At 40.4% G+C, this 20,258-nt stretch overlaps 1 long non-coding RNA gene across 1 annotated transcript in view; it reads right to left on the minus strand.

The window, feature by feature from the left end:
• Nucleotides 1-763: 763 nt before the first annotated feature.
• LOC115179484 (uncharacterized) overlaps nucleotides 764-20,258 on the minus strand; it is a 93,605-nt gene continuing 74,110 nt past the window's right edge. The window contains exon 3 of the long non-coding RNA XR_003872907.1: nucleotides 764-961. This is a non-coding gene — a long non-coding RNA (uncharacterized LOC115179484). The remainder of the gene's footprint in view (nucleotides 962-20,258) is intronic.

Here is a 20,258-nt window from a genome sequence, read left to right on the forward strand (position 1 = left end):
ATTTCCTGTTGCTGCGGGATTATTTTCATGCTGTAGCAAACTGGCTCAAATTTAGATCCTACATCTGTAAGCAGTATGTAAGCAGTATGTAGGCAATTGGCAGAGAGGGAAATGGAAGGAGAGAGAGTGTAAAGGAGAGACATTTTTAAACTGTAGGGAGCAGCAGCAGCCTTTCAAATAAGGCAAGTGCAGTTACTACGCTACAGGACAGCAGCGGGAAATGTAGGATATGTAGACAAGGGCCTCTGCCCCGCTTACAGCTATGAAATAACTACCACAAAAATGTAAATAATAGGGGAGGGACTAATTTATATTAACAGATTACATACCAACACACTGTCATAATTGATATTACTTAATATAATTTTGTGATATACGTATTCAAGTCATGTGCTTTAGAATTGATTACACCAACACTGTGTGTGTGTGTGTGTGTGTGTGTGTGTGTGTGCGTGCGTGCGTGTGTGGGTGCGTGTGTGTGAACGTGCAGGTGTGTGTTTCAATACAAACTATGCCTATTTTGTTATCTTATGTTAGATGAGAACATGCTCATGCAACTATACGCCAGAACAGTTAGTCATAGAAGAAGGAAACTATACAATTCCATCTTGTGCTATATCTGTCAGCTTTGAAAAATAGTCTTCAAAACATATGGTAGTATGTAAATGTTAAATATGACATTACAGGAGTTACGTTGTTCTGTGATTATGCCATAATAACCAGTTCTTGAACTGATCTCAACAACATCAAACACAGACAGATGGTCAGGAGAGAAGCATTCTTTTATGTGCTTTTTATCTCTTCAAAAAGGCTTTTCCAGGCATTTAAAAACTGGACATTTAGACACAGCAGAAGGACAGGCCCTGGCATCCTCTCATACCTCATCCTATGATTGGTGGCTTCAGCGGTTTGATACTTCCTGGATCTGGACCAGGGGGTCCCCAGGGTCCACTCTTGTCAGCTAGGGAGACAAGGAAGAGGCACGATTACTAATTTATTCACAGGACTAAAATGAGGGAAAATTCCTATTTTAGGAACTGTGGTCAGGAGAGAGTAAGTAGTTCTACCTGGGCAGCAACATCGTCTCAGTGACTTCGCTCCGCTGGTATGGTGTCCATATTAGGACAGTCACACAAGTACGGGGTTTATATTAGGATGGGAAATTAGTTGAGGATCTTCCACCTTTTGGTACTTTACTCTATTTATCAACAGTAGAAGCTGATTCGATATCTCACCATCTAAATTCAATATTCACATTTCTAAAGAAGTGTACTAAATATTTTTCTGTCTGTTTATGTTGTTTATTATAAATGGATATTTGATGTCTGATAAATGTAGAGCCTGGTTCAAAGTTCAAGTGGGTTTTAAAATATTGATTTTTGGATGTTTATATAAAATATAAATCTAGTATCCTCGGGCAGAAACTAGTTACTTGCTTTAAATGGTAACATGTCATGTCAAGCTAAGTATTGACAAGCTAAAACCCAGCTCATCTGTTAGTAATTGCCATCAATGTCATTGCATCATTCATCAGTTAATCTGGTAAACACTCAGGTGCAATAAACATAATCAATACATTTCGTTTTGTGTTAAAATATGAACATGCATAATACAGGTGACGTGATATTATAGTCATGTATTCTGTCTGTAAATAGCCTTCATGTACTGTAGCCAAATAGCCTTGATTTACACACACTTTTCTGAGTCAGATTTGCTCTTTTGTACTCCTGCATGTTTATTCTAAGTTTGTTGCGACCTCTGCACAGGTTAGACCATGTCAGCCCTGCAGCGCTAACCGTGAATGAATCACCACTACACATGACACACTGGCAAGGCACTGGTATGAGTCAATACTGGTTACTTGTAGCCTTGAATGTAAATGTAGCTGATCGTAGGGGTTCTCTCGCCTTGCGACCGTTTCACTAACTAAGGCATGCCAACCCTTAGGCGGGAATGCCATGCAGTAAGAACCCAGCCATGTTTTTTTCTATTGCTTTCACTGTCAAGGTGAGTTGATCCTGGCAGGCATAATAAAACATATTTTATTATAATACTTTATATATTTTCAATTACAGCTGACACGTCTGCAAATCAAGTGGGCACATGGGTTTTTCTACCACTCGCTTTTGTGCAAGTAAGCACAAACGTGGGCTAACGTGGATGTCCATAGTGCTGCTGACAGTGACATGACACATTAGTAAATAACTACGCTAGATAACAGTCAGAATATACCATCAAATCTGCTTCATAATAGTTTATGGCCACCGTCGAATGACATTTATGTATAGCTTTTAGAGGCGAGCCAATGAAACGCCGGCTTTAAAATGAAGTCGGCCATGATTCATGTCATCTAGCTGTCAGTCTTACATTAATATTATGGCCATATCCATCATGTTGCACATCTATAATCAACTCCAGCTGTAAAATTGAATTTGGCATGACATCACAGAGGATATTTCCTTGATGGCAGGCTGTTGCCTGCAAATGAGAGGTACACCAGGTGAAAACAAATACAACCCAAAACAACGGGTATAACAGGACCGAAATGACAATGGTAAAGGGGAGGAAATGTGTGTTACATGCTTACTGGTTAGCTGTGAACTAGGACAGAGAGTCGTATTCATCTAGAATACAATATGTCGAGGTGTAGGTTTCTGTGATTTTAGCGACTCTTCTATCAAAGAGCTCTCACTGTGTTGAATTCACTCCAGCACACAAAATACACGATCAACCTGACCTTTTCCTAAAGTCAGGAAGAGAGAAGATTGTACCATAACGTTTACATTACTGTACTTTCCTAAGCAGTCATCTGGGCCCATACGATAACTACTACGGTTGTATTTCAAAATGCGAATTATTGATAAATTCATCCTCAGTGTTTTCTTATCAGTCAAGGAGGGGGGTGTCTATTTATTCGGAATATTTCTTTGATTTCCTCCTCACCAAATTCCTTTGAAAGTCGCAGAACTTGTTTTGTATGCAAAGGTACCTAGCCGACAGTAATTTATTTTATTTGTATGCCTCTTTCTCTTCTAATGTAACAAATAAGAAATGGCAATCTCTGCCCCAGGAAATGCGTCAGGCACCGGAGCAGCACTGTCAGTCACATTAAAGTATAAGCTGCTCCTTTAAAAAGAATGTTGATTCTACATACTCCAATATTGACTAACTGTCTCTGTTTGATGTATGCATTACCAGCCCCATGCAAACTCAATGTTTGGGCTTAGGTTGTTAGTTCTGCCACTGTAACCGATGCAGAGTAACTACTGATGCCCCCAGATATAACAATTGACTGTCCCCAGAGAGAATTTGCTTGTGACTGAAATTACTGCCCAGCTAGCATATTTAATTCCTTGGAAGTTGTGGGAACGTTTGCTTTTGGTTTCACATTGGTTGCGGGAATGAAGACAGAAGTTTCCTGACCGGTTAAACTAAATATTTTTTGACATTTAGCCTGTTCTGGGAACATTTATTTTTGGGTTGCAGGGAGGTTCTGAGAACTTTTTACTCTGGTTCCATGACAGTTTTCCTGGGATGTTTTATTAACGCTATTATAATGGAAATTGTAGGTTATTTTGAGGTTTAATAACTTCCTTAAAACTTTCACTGAATGTTTCAATAAGACTTTTAATAACAATGCAAGTTTATTTTGGGTTAACTTTTTGGAACTCCAAGCACATATGGGACGTATGGTAATTAATTTCCTTAGACATTAATCATGCAAACACATTTATTTTTTATTGTGACACAGCATCAGTGAGATTCAAATCCATGATTTTCTGTTCTCTATCCATTGAATTATCCATTGAATTCCAGGATTATCCATTTAATTCCAGGATGGAGCTAGCATACCATGTTTTCTTTATTCATACAAAGCTGTTTTATTCAATTCAAACAGACCCCATTTCAAAGGAAACAAGCACTCTTTAAGATCAGGTGTGGCCAATTAGTAGGCACACCTGAACAGACTTAACAAGATAGAGGATAGAATGAGTTTTTTTGATGCTGAGAATAGAATGTATATGTTTTTAAATAACATTCTTAGAATGTTCTCTGAACTAAGGTTTTCTTGGGGTTTTTATGGAATGCTTTCTTCATCTTCTGAGGATAGAGCTTATTGTGTACAATTAAATTGTTTTGAACATTTCCAGAATATTGCCAAGAATTGACATAACAGAAAACCATACATTCTCTGAACATTCTGAGAACATCGCTTAAGTTAGACCAGTCTCAGAATGTAGTAAAAATATGATGTTAAATAGAAATTTTGTGGAATGTTCTGTGGAAGTACTGAAATTCCCACAGAAAAACATTGTTTCTTAATTTTCTCTAAATTATTTGAGAACATTTGCAATGTCAAACCAGTTGGAGAACGTTCCTAGAACATTACCAAAATTAAATCAAATGTAACCATGTTAGAATTTTAAGGAAATGGTCTGTTAAAGTAATGAAAATGATTTTATTTTGGAACAGTTCCTTTTTTTGGACTGAGAATGTTTCAAAGCCTATCCTGCACCAAGACTGTATGAAAAATAACCATTGGACAACCAATCTCTCACCAAACATATGGTTCTCAGAACGTTATGTGCAAGCTAGGTGAAATCTGGCAAAACCCAATAATGCAGTGACATACACTGAGTGTACAAATCATTAAGAACACCTTTCTAATATTGAGTTGAACAGAACAGCCTCAATTCGTCAGGGCATGGACTCTCCAAGATGTCGTAAGCGTTCCACAGGAATGCTGGTCCACGTTGACTCCAATGCTTCCCACAGTTGTGTCAAGTTGGCTGGATTTTCTTTTGGTGGTGGACAATTATTGATACATATGAGAAACTGTGAAAAACCCAGCAGAGTTGCAGTTCTTCACACAAATCGGTGCACCTGGCCCCTACTATCATACCCAGTTCAAAGACACTTAAATATTTTGTCTTTCCCACTTACATGTACACAATCCATGTCTCAATTGTCTCAAGGCTTAAAAATCCTTCTTTAACCTGTCTCCTCCCCTTTATCTCCACTGATTGAAGTGGATTTAACAAGTGACATCAATAAGGGATCATAGCTTTCACCTGGATTCACCTGGTCAGTCTATGTCATGGAGAGAGCAGGTGTTCATAATGTTTTGTACACTCAGTGTATGGGTTTGGAATTCAGGTTTGTGGGAAAGTGCGATGAGGAACAAATGATTTATCAATAAATGTTATCGTTAGGAGATAAACAATTTTACTTGGTAGTTGTAATAATATCTTTTTAAAAGGCATGCGTCAGACATGCCAAATTTCAAGTATCATGGCCGTTGAACTAGTTCTCAGGTGTAGAATATATCAAATCAAATGTATTTATAAAGCCCTTCTTACATCAGCTGATATCTCAAAGTGCTGTACAGAAACTCAGGCTAAAACCCCAAACAGCAAGCAATGCAGGTGTAGATTTACCGTTTCTTTATAGAAACACTTCAGAAGTTACAAAAGGTCAGACGAGGAACAAATGTTGGGCCGGCCTGCTTTCAGTTTCATCATAGATGATATTGTCTGATGCAGTTCACTAGGGCAGGGTTGTGGCTGTGGGGCTTGTAGCCAGGATGGAGCGAGCAGCTGACCAAAATCAAAGAAAAAAAACTGAACACAAGTTACATTGTGGGTTTAGTGCTGACCTTGTCACAGATTAGGTTTTACCATCATTCAAACCTTGCTCATCTCTGCTGGACCCAAATGACTTTTGTGCTTGAGTGAATTTAAACCAATGACCAATACTAATGTATGACATTGATAACCTCTCAGTTTTTTGAGAAAGAAAATTGTTAATCAATGACAAATGGAATTGGAAATGTATATATATTGGTTATACTGGATTCCTTTCCATTTTCTTTTACAGGACCTACCCCCCTCGTTTTGGCAACGAGCGGTTACTCTTCTGGAGTCCGTCCACACTTAATGAACCCTTATCTTTCTCACTTTAATCGCTCACCAGATGTTTTTCCTTCCCTGTTTTCACAGTTGACATTTTTCTGTTTGACATGATACAGATTCAGGTTCAGAAGTCTGTTTATATAAAGAGAGTTGAGGTTGTTGGCTTTGAAACGACGTGTCCCTCAACATGTGCGATCAGCACTTTCCCAGGGTTATTTCCACATTGTTCGCCAGAGACAAGCAGAGGGACACACACACACACACACACACACACACATACACACACACACACAGCGACTGACTGACGGACTGGCCTTTCTTTGAGGCAGACACTTTTATTACAAAATATTCACTTTGATTCCTGTCCCATTTGGTGTGCATTGCAAACTGATTAAACAGCAACCCATTAAAAGAGTATGAATTATATGTTTGTGCAATACATTCCATTGTGGTTTCAATGTACACTGTTTGTGTTGCACAATTAGCTACCTTGGGCTAAAAAGGACTTTGACCTGAAAAGAAAACTCTGCTTACGTGCAGTACCTTACCTCAAAATCTTTCCCCAAGTGTGGCATGTGCTTGTGTGTGTATGTTAGTGCCTGCATGCGTGAGTGTGTGTGTGTCCCACACATTCCATATTTACTGACTTGAGTAGCTAAAGCACTGAACACTGTAGCCCACATGAACCCAAGTTCTCATCCAAGCAGCTGTACCTACATATGTCCTTATTTTCCTCTGACCTCCTCTGATATGCAGTAAGCATATGGAGTGATTTCACAACATAAATAAACCAGGCCAAAGACAGTATGATGTAAGAACCCACAACCCTCCAATGTTGTCCCTTTGAAGTATGTGTTGTTATTGAACAAGCAACAACAGAGCTGATGTGATCTGTATCTTCAGTTTTAACCTCTAGTCTCGTTGCAGAGACGTTTTGGAGTAGGAAAATATACTTGTTTATTAAACTGGTGAAAGATGAGAATTCATCTAATTACATTGAAGTAGGTCAGAAATTAGCTACTGAGTATATAAGTAATCAAACTGAATATTTAATTACGAATACTTCCCCCCTATTTTCTTCAAAAAGAGTCTGCATCTCTCTTTCTGCCTCTGCCTCTCTGTCTCTATCCCTCCCTCTCCCCCTCCCTCTTTCTTCTCAACCTGCACTCCTTTCAGAGACTTCCTGTAATTTACTTAATCAACATCACCTGAACATTGTTGGATTGTTATCAAATGGCTTTTGGGGTAATAAAAAAGGAAGAAGGAAGAATTATTTTCTATAAATAGACCAGAGGCCTCATGGTGCCCAGATGACAGGAAGCAACTGAGGCCTATCATGTGGAATGCCTTTTTCTCCCAGAAAGGAAATTAATTTCTTGTGATTTTAGAAAACGTTCACAAGTGTTTTGTTTAAAGGCTGTAGTGTGGGTTCTCTTTCTTCATTGATGTTGTGATGAGAGATGCATTTCTCCGAAGATATCCCTCCTATTGTAACCCAAATACTGCTCTTTCTCAAAGCATTGGCCAAGAAATCCCAGTTTTGAAATCCCTCCGTCCACGGTGGACCGACCAGGCTTTAGTGTTGTGCTTCCTCCCTGCATTCAAACGTCTTCATTAAATTTTGGAATGTATTGTGTTATCATTTGATGTCGGAAGCTTGGAAAGCCATAAAGCACTTCTGTCACTTCTGTCTGCTTTGAACGTGTCCCTGAATGTGACATGCTTGGAGTACACCCAGTATGGTGGCTGATGGGATATCGTTTTTATCATCTCAACTCTCTGGAGATAATCTACTAACAAAGACCATATTGGAAAACTTTGCACATGATCACGAATTAAAGGTTTTCGTCAGACATTTAACCAACAGTGCCATAGGCCTTTTAGAAATATGTAGGCCACAATGCCTGTTGTGAAACCCAAAGCAGTTATACAGGGTCAAAATAGGACATTACTGTTTATCTTTTTTAATTGTTAAGGGATCTAAATGTATACACATTTCTTTGGCATGGAACCTAGAGCTCTGTGTTGACAAGTAATGGACGTCTTCAATGGATAGTGGTCTCTCCAACAAAGAACACCGAGATCCATCAATTACATTCCAGTCTCTGGCTTTAAAATGCTGTCCACATTAACTTAATCTGTCTTCCTTAGACGGAAATTTCGAATGTAAATCATTGCTCCATAAAATGTAATTGTTCTGAGATGTTGTGTGAACTTCCCTTTGCGTTTGGAGGGAATGCGTGTGTGTGTGTGTGTGTGTGTGTGTGTGTGTATTTAGTTTTGTGAAATTACACAGACTGAGTTGATTTCCATGATAATAAAATGCTTCCAATCGAAAAGGGACCATGTGGTCAATGAAAGGATGGCCAATTCCGCCAACTCTTATTGGTTTAGTCGGGTTTGGCTACAATGTCCCATGTTCTTGGAACTAAAATCCAATGGGCACGTGAACACTATAATCTTCAACTTCCGTCACATAGAAATAGATCCAGATGGAATTCAAGTCCAACCACCAAACTAGGCCTTATTTCAACTTTTGATTCCAAAACAGTTAATGATCCAGATCAAAGCGACTTTACAAAAAATATTTTCACATCACATACATCTCTTTCACTCTCCTCTGAATATACAAAAGAAAATGCACATCAGATGAAGCAGCAATGTAATGTATGTACAGTACCAGTCAAAAGTTTGGACACACCTACTCATTCAAGGGATTTTCTTTATTGTTACTATTTTCTACATTATAGAATAATAGTGAAGACATCAAAACTATGAAATAACACATATGGAATCATGTAGTAACCAAAAAAGTGTTAAACAAATTCAATTATATTTTATATTTGAGTTTCTTCAAAGTAGCCACCCTTTGCCTTGATGACAGCTTTGCACACTCTTGGCATTCTCTCAACCAGCTTCATGAGGAAGGCTTTTCAAACAGTCTTGAAGGAGTTCCCACATATGCTGAACACTTGTTGGCTGCTTTTCCTTCACTCTGCAGTCCAGCTCATCCCAAACTATCTCAATTGGGTTGAGGTCAGGTGATTGTGGAGGCCAGGTCATCTGATGCAGCACTCCATCACTCTCCTTCTTGGTCAAATAGCCCTTGCACTGCCTGGAGGTGTGTTTTGGGTCATTATACTGTTGAAAAACAAATGGTAGTCCTACTAAGTGCAAACCAGATGGGATGGCGAACCGCTGCAGAATGCTGTGGTAGCCATGCTGGTTAAGTTTGCCTTGAATTCTAAATAAATCACAGACATTGTCACCAGCAAAGCGCCCCCACACCATCACACCTCCTCCTCCATACTTCACGGTGGGAACCACACATGCGGAGATCATCCATTCACCTACTCTGCGTCTCACAAAGACATGGTTGTTGGAACCAAAAATCTGAAATTTGGAATCATCAGACCAAAGGACAGATTTCCACCGGTCTAATGTCCATTGCTCGTGTTTCTTGGCCCAAGCAAGTATCTTCTTCTTATTGGTGTCCTTTAGTAGTGGTTTCTTTGCAGCAATTCGACTATGATGACCTGATTCGCACAGTTGATGTTCATGTTTCTGTTACTTGAACTCTGTGAAGCAATCTGAGGTGCAGTTAACTCTAATGAACATATCCTCTGCAGCAGAGGTAACTCTGGGTCTTTCTTTCCTGTGGCGGTCCTCATGAGAGCCAGTTTCTTCATAGCACTTGATGGTTTTTGTGACTGCAACTGAAGAAACATTCAAATTTGTTAACTGACCTTCATGTCTTAAAGTATTGATGGACTGTTGTTTCTCTTTAAATTATACTTTTATTTAACTAGGCAAGTCAGTTAAGAACAAATTCTTATTTACAATGACGGCCTACCCCGGCCAAACCCGGACAACGCTGGGCCAATTGTGCGCCATCCTATGGGACTCCCAATCACGGCCGGATATGATACAGCCTGGATTTGAACCAGGGACTGTAGTGACACCTCTTGTACTGAGAATCAGTGCCTTAGACCGCTGCACCACTCGGATCCCCATTCCAGTGACTACCTCATGAAGCTGGTTGAGAGAATGCCAAGATTTTGCAAAGCTGTCATCAAGGCAAAGGGTAGCTACTTTGAAGAATCTGAAATGTAAAATATATTTTGATTTGTTTAACACTTTTATTACTACATGATTCCATATGTGTTGTTTAATAGTTTTGATGTCTTCACTATTATTCTACAATGTAGAAAATAGTAAAAATAAATATAAACCCTTGAATGAGTAGGTGTGTCCAAACTTAAGTAAGATTCTCTGCATGTGATGTGGACCGAGAACACTTTTGACACATCTCCTGAAACCGACTTCTAATTCATCCCTGGGGCAGTAGTTATGACTTGAGTGACACGGAGGTCTGACAACATGACTTTCCCCTCTTCAGGCCAAGTCTCCAATTCTAGACTCCAGTCTACAAAACCAGGGTGTCTTATGATTTGGTTATTCTTTTTTTTCCATTTGGGACATCGGTTCGAATTAGGGTCGCGGCTATCTGTCATTCCTGACTCTCAGGGGCTCATCGATGACAGGCCGAGCCACGGATACAACACCAGGTGTTTTATCCTCATTGAGGTGGCTATGATATGACACCTACCTGTTTTTTAGACTCAACCTGTCAAGGGAGCCAGATTTAATGAATGTAATGATCAAAGAAGGAAAAGCAAGTTTTGCCCTGAGGTACGGATCCCAGTGAGCCTTGCATGCTGCTAATTATTTAGCATTAAGGTAGACAGGCTTATGCATAGATGACTACTTCAAAGATTTGATTGGGGTTTAGTTTGTTACAACAGCACAGAGCCTGGAGGTCGCTGTGGTGACATCAAAACATCAGGGTGGATAAATCTGCTCGTGTAAACTGTCTCTAGGCAGCCACAGGTAAGCAGAAGACTTTATCCACTCTGACAGGTGATGTGAAGAACAAACATGTAGGCTACAGCATAGAAGATCTGGGCTGGCTGATGGAACATTTGTGGCAACTTTTAATGTCAAAGTGTAACTTTTATTTTGTAAGATGTTGGTAATCTTGTCAATGTAGCTGATAGTACAGTATGTGGGTGGTAAGATGGCTGTGGAGAGGTTGAAGAATATACAGATTTGTTTAGTCTGGTTTGTAACCATATACAGTATTTCTCCTGGCTTGTGCTATAAGAGGGCTGTGTGTTATTCACAACTCATACAGCTCAGTCATAACATGTCATAAGAAAGAATAAAACACCGAACATGCACCAGCAACACATCACATGAGCTAAACTTGCACTCATTTGACATTTTATTTTATTTTTCTGCTGCTTGCAATCCCACTGAATCAAAACTGGAACCTTCTTCAGGGAACAAATATCTAGTTTCCATAATTCTCTATGCTGGCTGACAGTCGTTGGCACATTTGGTACAGTAGGGACATTTCCTCATGAAGAACATCAGCATGTATATAATAATTTGTCAACAGAGCAACAATGTAAGTAAATCATTCTGAACTTGCCCAGATTTACACTACAGCCTGCCAACAGCTAATTAAGGTACGTCCCGTCTGTTTTACGATAGCTGTTTTTTTTTTCACGAGTTGTGGCCAAGGGGTTGTCACCAGGGTCCTGAGGAGAATCTAGGTTTCCAGCAAGGCATTCTCCTGGCCATCTGAAGAGTGAATACCATGACAACAGACTTCTGGGGGGGGGGGAAGAAATACATGTTCAAATAAAAATGCATTCTTGGAAAAAAAGGGTTTGAAGTTAAGTTTGAGTTTTATTGACATGCTTTAAAAAAAGGTGAATGTAATAAAGGCAGCCTGATGAATGTCTTACATGGACAATGTTGCAGCAGAGGACATATTTGGGACAAAGAGACGAAAAAGACAGACAGGTAGAGGATAGTAGGAAGGAACCAGAGTGGATATTGTACTTCCAAAAAGGACACTCATATTGAGGCCTTCACATTCCATAATGAACAAAATGCCCTGAGAAATGCCAAAACTTTGACCAACAGTACTTCAAATTCAAGTGCAGCAAGCCAGAAATGCAATAATTCTCCACAGTACAGAAGTAGAGACTGTAAAGTCCCCATGATGTTCCTTGAACATGTATAGTGTGCTTATATGTTTGTACCAACCACCCATCATGGTTGATCAGAGCTACTTAACTGGTATCATATAAACAACAATTGTGCCAATTCAATTGCTCACAGCCTTGCATATCTCCATCATTGTTAAGCAGGTCTCCATTTTTCAAAGCTGTAATCGAGGTTGCTATAATGGCACATTAAAGAGAGAAAAATGTGATCAGATTGCCATAACCATCTGATAAAACGAGCTCTATCGTTTTATATTAAACAATTACGTATGTTTGGTTTAAAGGGAGCTCCTTCACTGTGAGTACTTAGGTGTCTTTTATTCTGTCAAATGTGCCTGAGGAGAGGAGTATGTGTTACCATGTGGAGATCTCTGCTCGAATAATTTGAAAGCCCCTCGGTACCTCCGAGGCATCCAATCATCTGCCTTGCTTTCTGTTGAGCTTGGAAATGACTAGTCTGTCTGTCTGTCTGTCTGTCTGTCTGTCTGTCTGTCTGTCTGTCTGTCTGTCTGTCTGTCTGTCTGTCTGTCTGTCTGTCTGTCTGTCTGTCTGTCTGTCTGTTACTGTGTGTTTGCTTTTTGGTCACATTCCAGTAATCTGGAATGTGACCAAATGAAACGGGTAACTACTGAGCCTTGAACTGAATGCCATAACGTGTGTTATAGTAAGGTATTGAGGTTTACAATCGTTCTACAGGACCTAGAAAAAATCAGAACAACAGTATTGGTGGACAGAGGTAGGTTTTGGGACAGTGCTGTTATGTTCCTTTTTCAAGCTGAATGTGTTTTGTTCGTTGACACCGACCAGAACCCTAACTCTCAATAAAATGTCTGTTCTATCCAGTATAACTTTATGTACAGTACAACGAGGCAGTATTGTGCTGTTCGGAGTATAAGTGAAAAGTTTATGAAGGTGCTCATTATCATGTTGCTGTAGAGAGGTGGGGCATTCGCCTGCTTCGGATGTTTCAGAGGCCCAGTACTAACCCCTCAGCCTCCATAGCTACGGTATTGTTCTATAAATAAAACAGCAGTGGTATCTCCATCCCTGAATTAGTTATTTACTGCTTGCTTACGACAGTCAAATAGCATCTATACTTAACTATGCCTCTGGTTGTGCCTGTGGGGCTGAAATGAATAGACAGACAGAAAGAAATTGGCCTTGGACTGACATGACAGACACACAGGGCTTTCTTTGAGTCATGTGAACGGACAGGGGGATTTTCGAAAGCTACTCCCCTTCCAAATCCCCCATCTCAATGACTAGACGTTGAGAAAACAAAACGTCTACTGTCTAACTCTATACAACGTTGGTGTGTGCGGAGTTACCTCGAAGGGCTGCCAAAAAATGAACTACTTCTGTTTCAGACCTGAGTATTGCCGTGGTGCGGTCGGCCATTGTTGTCATTGTTCCTGGGAGGCAACTCTCCTTAGTGTGTTTGTCACCACAAAGACAGGCCCGGTAACCTGTCCGCCTGCAGCTGGTGCCCACCTGCAGAGCAAGTCAAATTAGGGAAGGAGCCCCACTGTTCTGGCTCTAGTGTCTGTGGGTTTTGTGTTGTGTGCGATATTAGCTTTGGTCCCACTCAGTGTGGAGGTTGGCGATGGGATGGTCAGTTTTTGAAGCCCTTTGTTTTGGTCCCTCACATCAACATTTCTTAACCCAAGCTGTAACCGTGCCAGTTAGCCACAGCTTTTTCTACAGTTCGGTATGCTGCCCCCCCCCCCACCCCCCTCCCCACCCCCCAGAATAGCATACTCCATTCTACCAACGGTTTCAGATTCCGTATGGTGCTATTAATACGTCTGTTGCTTTGATTTGTCATAAAACTGTTTTCTAAATGATAGGCCAACTGCCAAACGCATAGAAAACAAATATGGTGTTCTTTAAACGTGCATTTGTAGTATTTTATATTTCTGCTGTGCATTTTTCTTATGTTATTGTAAAGATATAGTGAGAGACTATTCAACATTTATTGATATTGAAGAGGAAGAAAATGTTATGTTTATAAAACAAGCTGCTTTGAGTCAAATGTTACATGAATGTATCGCTATTCGCTGTTTATTAAATCCTGCTACATTCTCTGTTGGTCTAATATCACACAACTGCGAACAGATAAAACATTCATGTTACTAAGTGGAACTTTGACAAAAGAAAAATAAAACTCACTAAATCTTGTAAAAACAACTCTTAATAGAATTTCTATGAGAAATAACACACATATCTTGAGCCATGAGAATCTAATCTCAAAGTCCTTTACAAAACAAAACTGGATCTCTGTCCATTTTTCAAAATTATCTAATTTGGCCTTTTATGAGGGATTGGAAGCTCTGGGAAGCCTTAGGGTTCTTTCATGTTAACAAGAGATACTCTTGTTAGCTAGCTACTGCAACTCCTCAACAAGGAGATGGAAAACAGATATTAATCATGATTTGGACACACCAAATATTCACTTCTGGGGTCACGGCTAAGTGATTCAGTTGGCTGAGACACGGTGGTTCATTGTTATCATGGCTTCCAGTCCCAAGAATTCTGCATGTCTTGTGACTTTCAGGGGTCAGGGGGAAAAATGACATCACCAACTTTTTGTTCACACATTAGGGGGGATTCTGGGATTGTGACAGTGACACCTTGTGTTCTTATTATCCTCTCTGTCTCTCTTCCTCTTTTAAGAGCATGGATTGTGTTCTCCCCTTCTTCTGTTCTTTCAAAGAATACCTTTTTTCTCTCCCTCTCTCGTCCGCAGCTGCGGCCATATGAAGTGGAGAAAATGACCCTCCATCTAATGATGAATGATACTTGACCTCCAGATCTGTTCCTCAGAGCCTCAGCGAACACAGAACATTAGCATGAGCCACAGCTCACGAGATCCCTGGGATATGCTGTTTAGTTTAGTGTAATAAAAACACACATGCAAGAGGCTTGGACCTTTTCCTCACTGCTAAGGTGTCCCCCAAATGAAGATTAAATACGTGTCCATATAGATTATATATTGGAAACGTTCCTCAATATAAGGTCGCCCCACCAAATTTCGAGTGGTGGATCATGGGCGGCTTTACTGTGACATACATTCCACAGCAGTAGGGTTTCCCAAGTAGAGGCTTTTGTTATATGATTAATTACTGGAAGCAACAGTTATGGCGGGATTAACAATTAGTTGGACCTGTCAAGTAGTCAGTCTAAGATGGCAAACTAATTGAACGGCTGGTTGCCCATTGTGTCCAAGAGCAAAGCCATGGAAGTGAGACGGATCCCCCCGCTTTCATCTCTTTTACATGGCTAATACCATGCTGGAGAAAGGCCTGCCATTAGCCAGGGTAATTTTCTATAAATATTAATATCCTTGGTTTCCAACTATGAACTTTCAAACGAAGAAAGTTACCTTCATGGTACTGTATATTTGATTAGAGCGAGAGTATGTTTCTGTTCTTCATTAGAGAAAGAGAGAAAACTGTTGTTCCTCACATCAGCAAGTTGCCTCTGGTTTGTATTGCTACTATCTTAACCTGCAGATGTGAACAATTAGATTGAACATTTCTCATGTTATAGAAACTGTTGAAAAAAAAAATCAGGGAATTTGTAAGGGCTCTATTTTATCATAAACAATGATACATCTATTAACAGGCGGTAGCGCTATAGGTTCAGGGGCGTGTCAGAAATATTTGAGATATTTTCAGTATCACAATTATCTGAGAACTTGCTGGTGTTGGCACGAAAGGGCTGGGTTTTGATCAATAAACAAGTTGTGGGCGTGTTGAGGCTTGGCCACTCACTGGCCAATCAGAACGTGCTACATGGCGAACTATGTGGTTGCTTCAGGTTGTTTATTTGCGGTCTTTTATGTATTGCCTTGGAATCAACTCCAATTCCAATGGTATAGTTTGTTAAATGCCTTACAGAAACGAAATAACAAAATGTCGACCCATTTTTGCTAAATACGTTAACTTGAACTCATTTGCAGTCCACATTGTTCTAAGTCATTGCATGGCTTCAACAGCATTCACAATGATATAGGGGATAGGCCTATCGTAAATGGTGCTATGGCTGAGCATGGATATGCCAAACATTGTCAATAAGCAAGATTCAATTCATTATTGATAAGACCAATTTTTTTAAAACGTGTTTTAAATATGTCACACCTACAGGCAATATAATTTCATCCCGTGGGCATGTAATATTAAAACAACGCATACCATGGAGGGTTTTACGCACATCCAAATGTTTCACAGTAGCTGGACAAAGATCCAATATGAATGGAAAGGGAGAATGCGGCCTCACCATTAAACTGCTCCCAAACAGGCCTATGTTTTATGAACACAATTGGAACCATCTTACAGGTTAGATCACATTCACACATCTCCAGACGTTTCACTGCAAGCGCGCCACTGACGTTGTCACCATGAAACCAGGACGGGGAATCATTCTAATACGTTTGGTTGTAATAACATTTTATGAAAAACAAGCAATCAGTTTAAAAAAACAACAACAGCAACAACAACCATAAATACATGTAAAATGTAATGATATCATAAAACCGACACACATTGCTGTTGAACCCGCCTTCGCTATAGTAAGCCTAAGGGAGGAGTTGGGTTTGGAACACAAGCCATTTTTACAGGTTACAGATAACTTCTAAACTTTGTTAAACTTCTCACGATGGGCATGAACACGTAGCCTACGTCATGGAGGGGGTTTTACGTCCAACACGAGACCTGCGTGGCTAAAATGTGGCCCTGCCTGCAATGCATAGATTGAAAGGGAACGTCAGCTCACTGCTTTACAGCGGACTTCATATTTTAATAAAGCTTTGGTGATTAAGACTTATTTCCAAGCGGTCTCAGCAGCCAAACCCTTTATTGACAGTCTTGACTACTTCGCGATTGCATTGGGCAGATGCAACAACAACAAAAAATAATTGAGAGGAGCGCATTACGCTACTATTGTTCCATGTTCATATGGGCAGTGTGTGTCACGGCTGGATAGGCTGCGTTTCCGCTGTCGAAATTCATGCCATAACCAACTGTAATACCACTAAAACCAGCTTCTGGTTGGTCTTAAATATCCCAATCAGCACTGCCTGAAATTAGCACTTTTGGATCATATTTACACCTCAAATATTTCCACCTGCCCATCTGAGCGCAAGCAAGCTGATATAAGACAGGTAAATTGCTGAACCTGGCGTTAGGGCTGGAAAATGCCAGTTTGCCAGATTTTACATGACGAAATTACAAACTAACGTGCGCTTGACACTAGCGCCGCCTTAACAGCAGCAGAAAATAGAGCCCATAAAGTTAAAAAAAACTTGAAGCATTCATAAAGTTGGCCCTCAAAACTGCGGTCTTGCTAAATGCAGAAAAATATGACTTTGCTCAGTGTGCCAAGTTAACCAGTTGAATAGAAACCTGTGCGGCCACACAACCCAACTGAAGTGGCTTCCCATCAATGAACCCGCCAGCCAGGGTGAAGCATGGGAATTAACCCAGCTGTACTGACTGCATTGCTAGTCCATGGCTTCCCATGAAAGGTTTCAAGAAAGAAAAAGTCAATTGTTCACTTTCGAAAGGGACAGGCAGGACAAGCAGGGAGAGGCACAGGAGGAGCAGCACCCATGGTGTGTGGGACATATCAAAATATTTGACAGGACTTCAGTATTATGAAAATCCATCTTTTCTTTCTGTGGGGACAGTTATGGGGGCCATCAAGGCCCCTGGCGGGGTCATGTCATTGTTTGGCCGCTGGGAGTTCAAAGCCGGCCTTCTATCCTTTAGGATGAAGTCAGTCTGCATTAATAGCATGTAATGAAATTAAGGCTTGTTGCTAAACTGGTTTCAATCAAACTGACTGCTTTTTCATGTGGGAGGGGTGAGATGAGGGGAGTTCCCAGAATGTGTTGAAAGCCAGGGCTTGCCCAATAGAAAGGAAAGATGGCAAGCAACTAAAGAACATTTAAAAAAAAAAAAGTTTGATGGATTTTTCTGTTTGTCATTGTTTTTGTCCGAACTAGACACGTAAACGTTTAGGGGTAACTTTTGCTCCGTACAAACCTGTGTAGAAACAATGACACACAACATTATTGAGTACCAAATGAATGATCTCAGTCCTAGGACATTCCACAATTGAATTACATCAAGATGTGTTGAATTGTTTTGACATTGCGCTGCTCATGAATAACTTCACTGTTCTCTATCACACAACTTTAGAATCCGCTGGAATGTATTTTCCAAGTATAATTTTTTTTAAATGCCTTCTTTAGAATTGGTAACTTGGGAGATCTGCAGTTGCACATGCATCTTCCAATTCCCTCATGCAGTTATCATGCAGTTATCATGCCGTTCTGCATTTGAAAAAAGCCGTTTTCCATCACCTACAGTATGTGCAGGTTGTTGGGTTGTGTGTGAGTGTGTAAGTGTTTGTGGTGCCCCTGTGTGTGCCCGTGCGTGCACGCCTGTATGTGTGTGTTTTAGCCTCAAGGCTTGTCTCCTGAGCCTACTGTCTCTTGCACCTCCACAGACCCCCCCCCCCCTATCTAAAACTAATAGCTTTGAATCACTCTCTACCCTGCTGCTAATTTATTTGCTTGGGCATTAAGGGAATAAATGTACCTGACATTCTATGTCAATGGCAGGAGTCTCTTTGTGTCCCTTCCTTTTCATATTTAGTTGGACATATTCCTACAGATGCCATCCTATTCAAACACTATTCTCTCCCCTTCCTGGAGAACGAAGCAGGAGAGAGCGCTAAACCTCTAGGTGCAGAAGGCAGTTAACGGTTGCTGATGATAGTAGGCAAACATTAACATAATAATTAGTGTCTTGTAATTGTTTCATTAAAACCAGTTGTTCCATTTCTCCTCGTGTTTTCCCTGAAGACGAGCTGAATTTGGACGACAGCCAGTGGGAGGAGGACATCCACGTTGTCACCGGAGCACTCAAGATGTTTTCCCTTTCTCTCTCTGTGTGTGTGTGTGTGTGTGTGTGTGTGTGTGTGTGTGTGTGTGTGTGTGTGTGTGTGTGTGCGCTTGTGTGTGTGCACTTGTGTGTGTGCGCTTGTGTGTGTGCGCTTGTGTGTGTGTGCACGTGTGTGTGTGTGTGTGTGTGTGTGTGTGTGTGTGAGAGAGAGAGAAAAAGAGAAAAAGAGAGTGTGTGTGTTTTAACCAGGAGCTGCCAGTACCACTGTTCCCATACATGCAGCTTCTTTGGAGCCATGTGTAGCAACGCTGTAAGACAACATGGAAGTTAGTATACTAGGCCACTTCTCTGTTTTTCACCTCATTCAGGCGTCTGTAGGAATTTGGTAAGCAGGGAAAACATAAAATTAAAGCTATTTGTTATTAGATTGGGGGTTAGTCATGAGCTGTAATTCCCTGGGTGACATCCAAGCCGATAAAGAACTAGTAAATATGTACATACTGTTGTTGACTTTAACACTGCAATACTGAAGAAATAGTAGAGGTAAGGTTTCCTATTTTTCCTATTTTTTCTTTCTTATTTTTTTATTTTTATGAAGCTATACCTGTTCCGTACTCCCGCCGTGCTTCTACAAAAACACGAGTGTTCAGTGTGAATAAAAATTCAATACAATTATACTTGCCATTCTTCACCTTCTATAAAAGTGCAAGGGTCCACAGTGCTCATTTAAAGAGGAGCCCGTGGCAGTATCCACCTTGTTACTTCTCCCCCCCAGCTCCATCAGGAGGCATAGCACTCATCGGGTTAGATCAGACCACCATGCCAATTACTGCAGGGAGAAGGATGTCAGACAGACACACAGACACACTTTAAGAGTTTAAATGACACGGGCGGTAATTTGACATGCAATATTTTCTTCTGAGAACTTGTGAGAAACATCTCCCATGCAGAGATGCTTTTTGTTTACCAGAGAATCTGATCTAATCAAGAAGAACCATTTCCAATACAACCACATATCATTTGTAGGGGGACCTCTCTTTATGAACCAATAGCGTTGGGGGGAGGAGAACACGTACTGTACATCAATGGGGTATTTTTAACACGTACGTTTTCATTTCCAAAAAGACAGATTTGTCTGCTGCCTGCGCTAAAATAAAGCCATAGACTCGTACTGACAATGTTTCCGTCAACTTAATGCATCTTTGAAAAGGGGGCAATTTTAGAGCAATAGAGCAATCTCCGGGTCTGAAAACATTGATGAACAAATAAATGTGAGCAATATGAACGGGTTTGTTTGTTTGTTTATTTTGTGTTTGTAAAACAAACAATGTAGTTTATTTGCTGCAGCGAATCTTAGAGAA

This window comes from Salmo trutta, chromosome 39 (genome assembly GCF_901001165.1).
Source record: "Salmo trutta chromosome 39, fSalTru1.1, whole genome shotgun sequence".
Lineage (NCBI taxonomy): Eukaryota > Metazoa > Chordata > Actinopteri > Salmoniformes > Salmonidae > Salmo > Salmo trutta.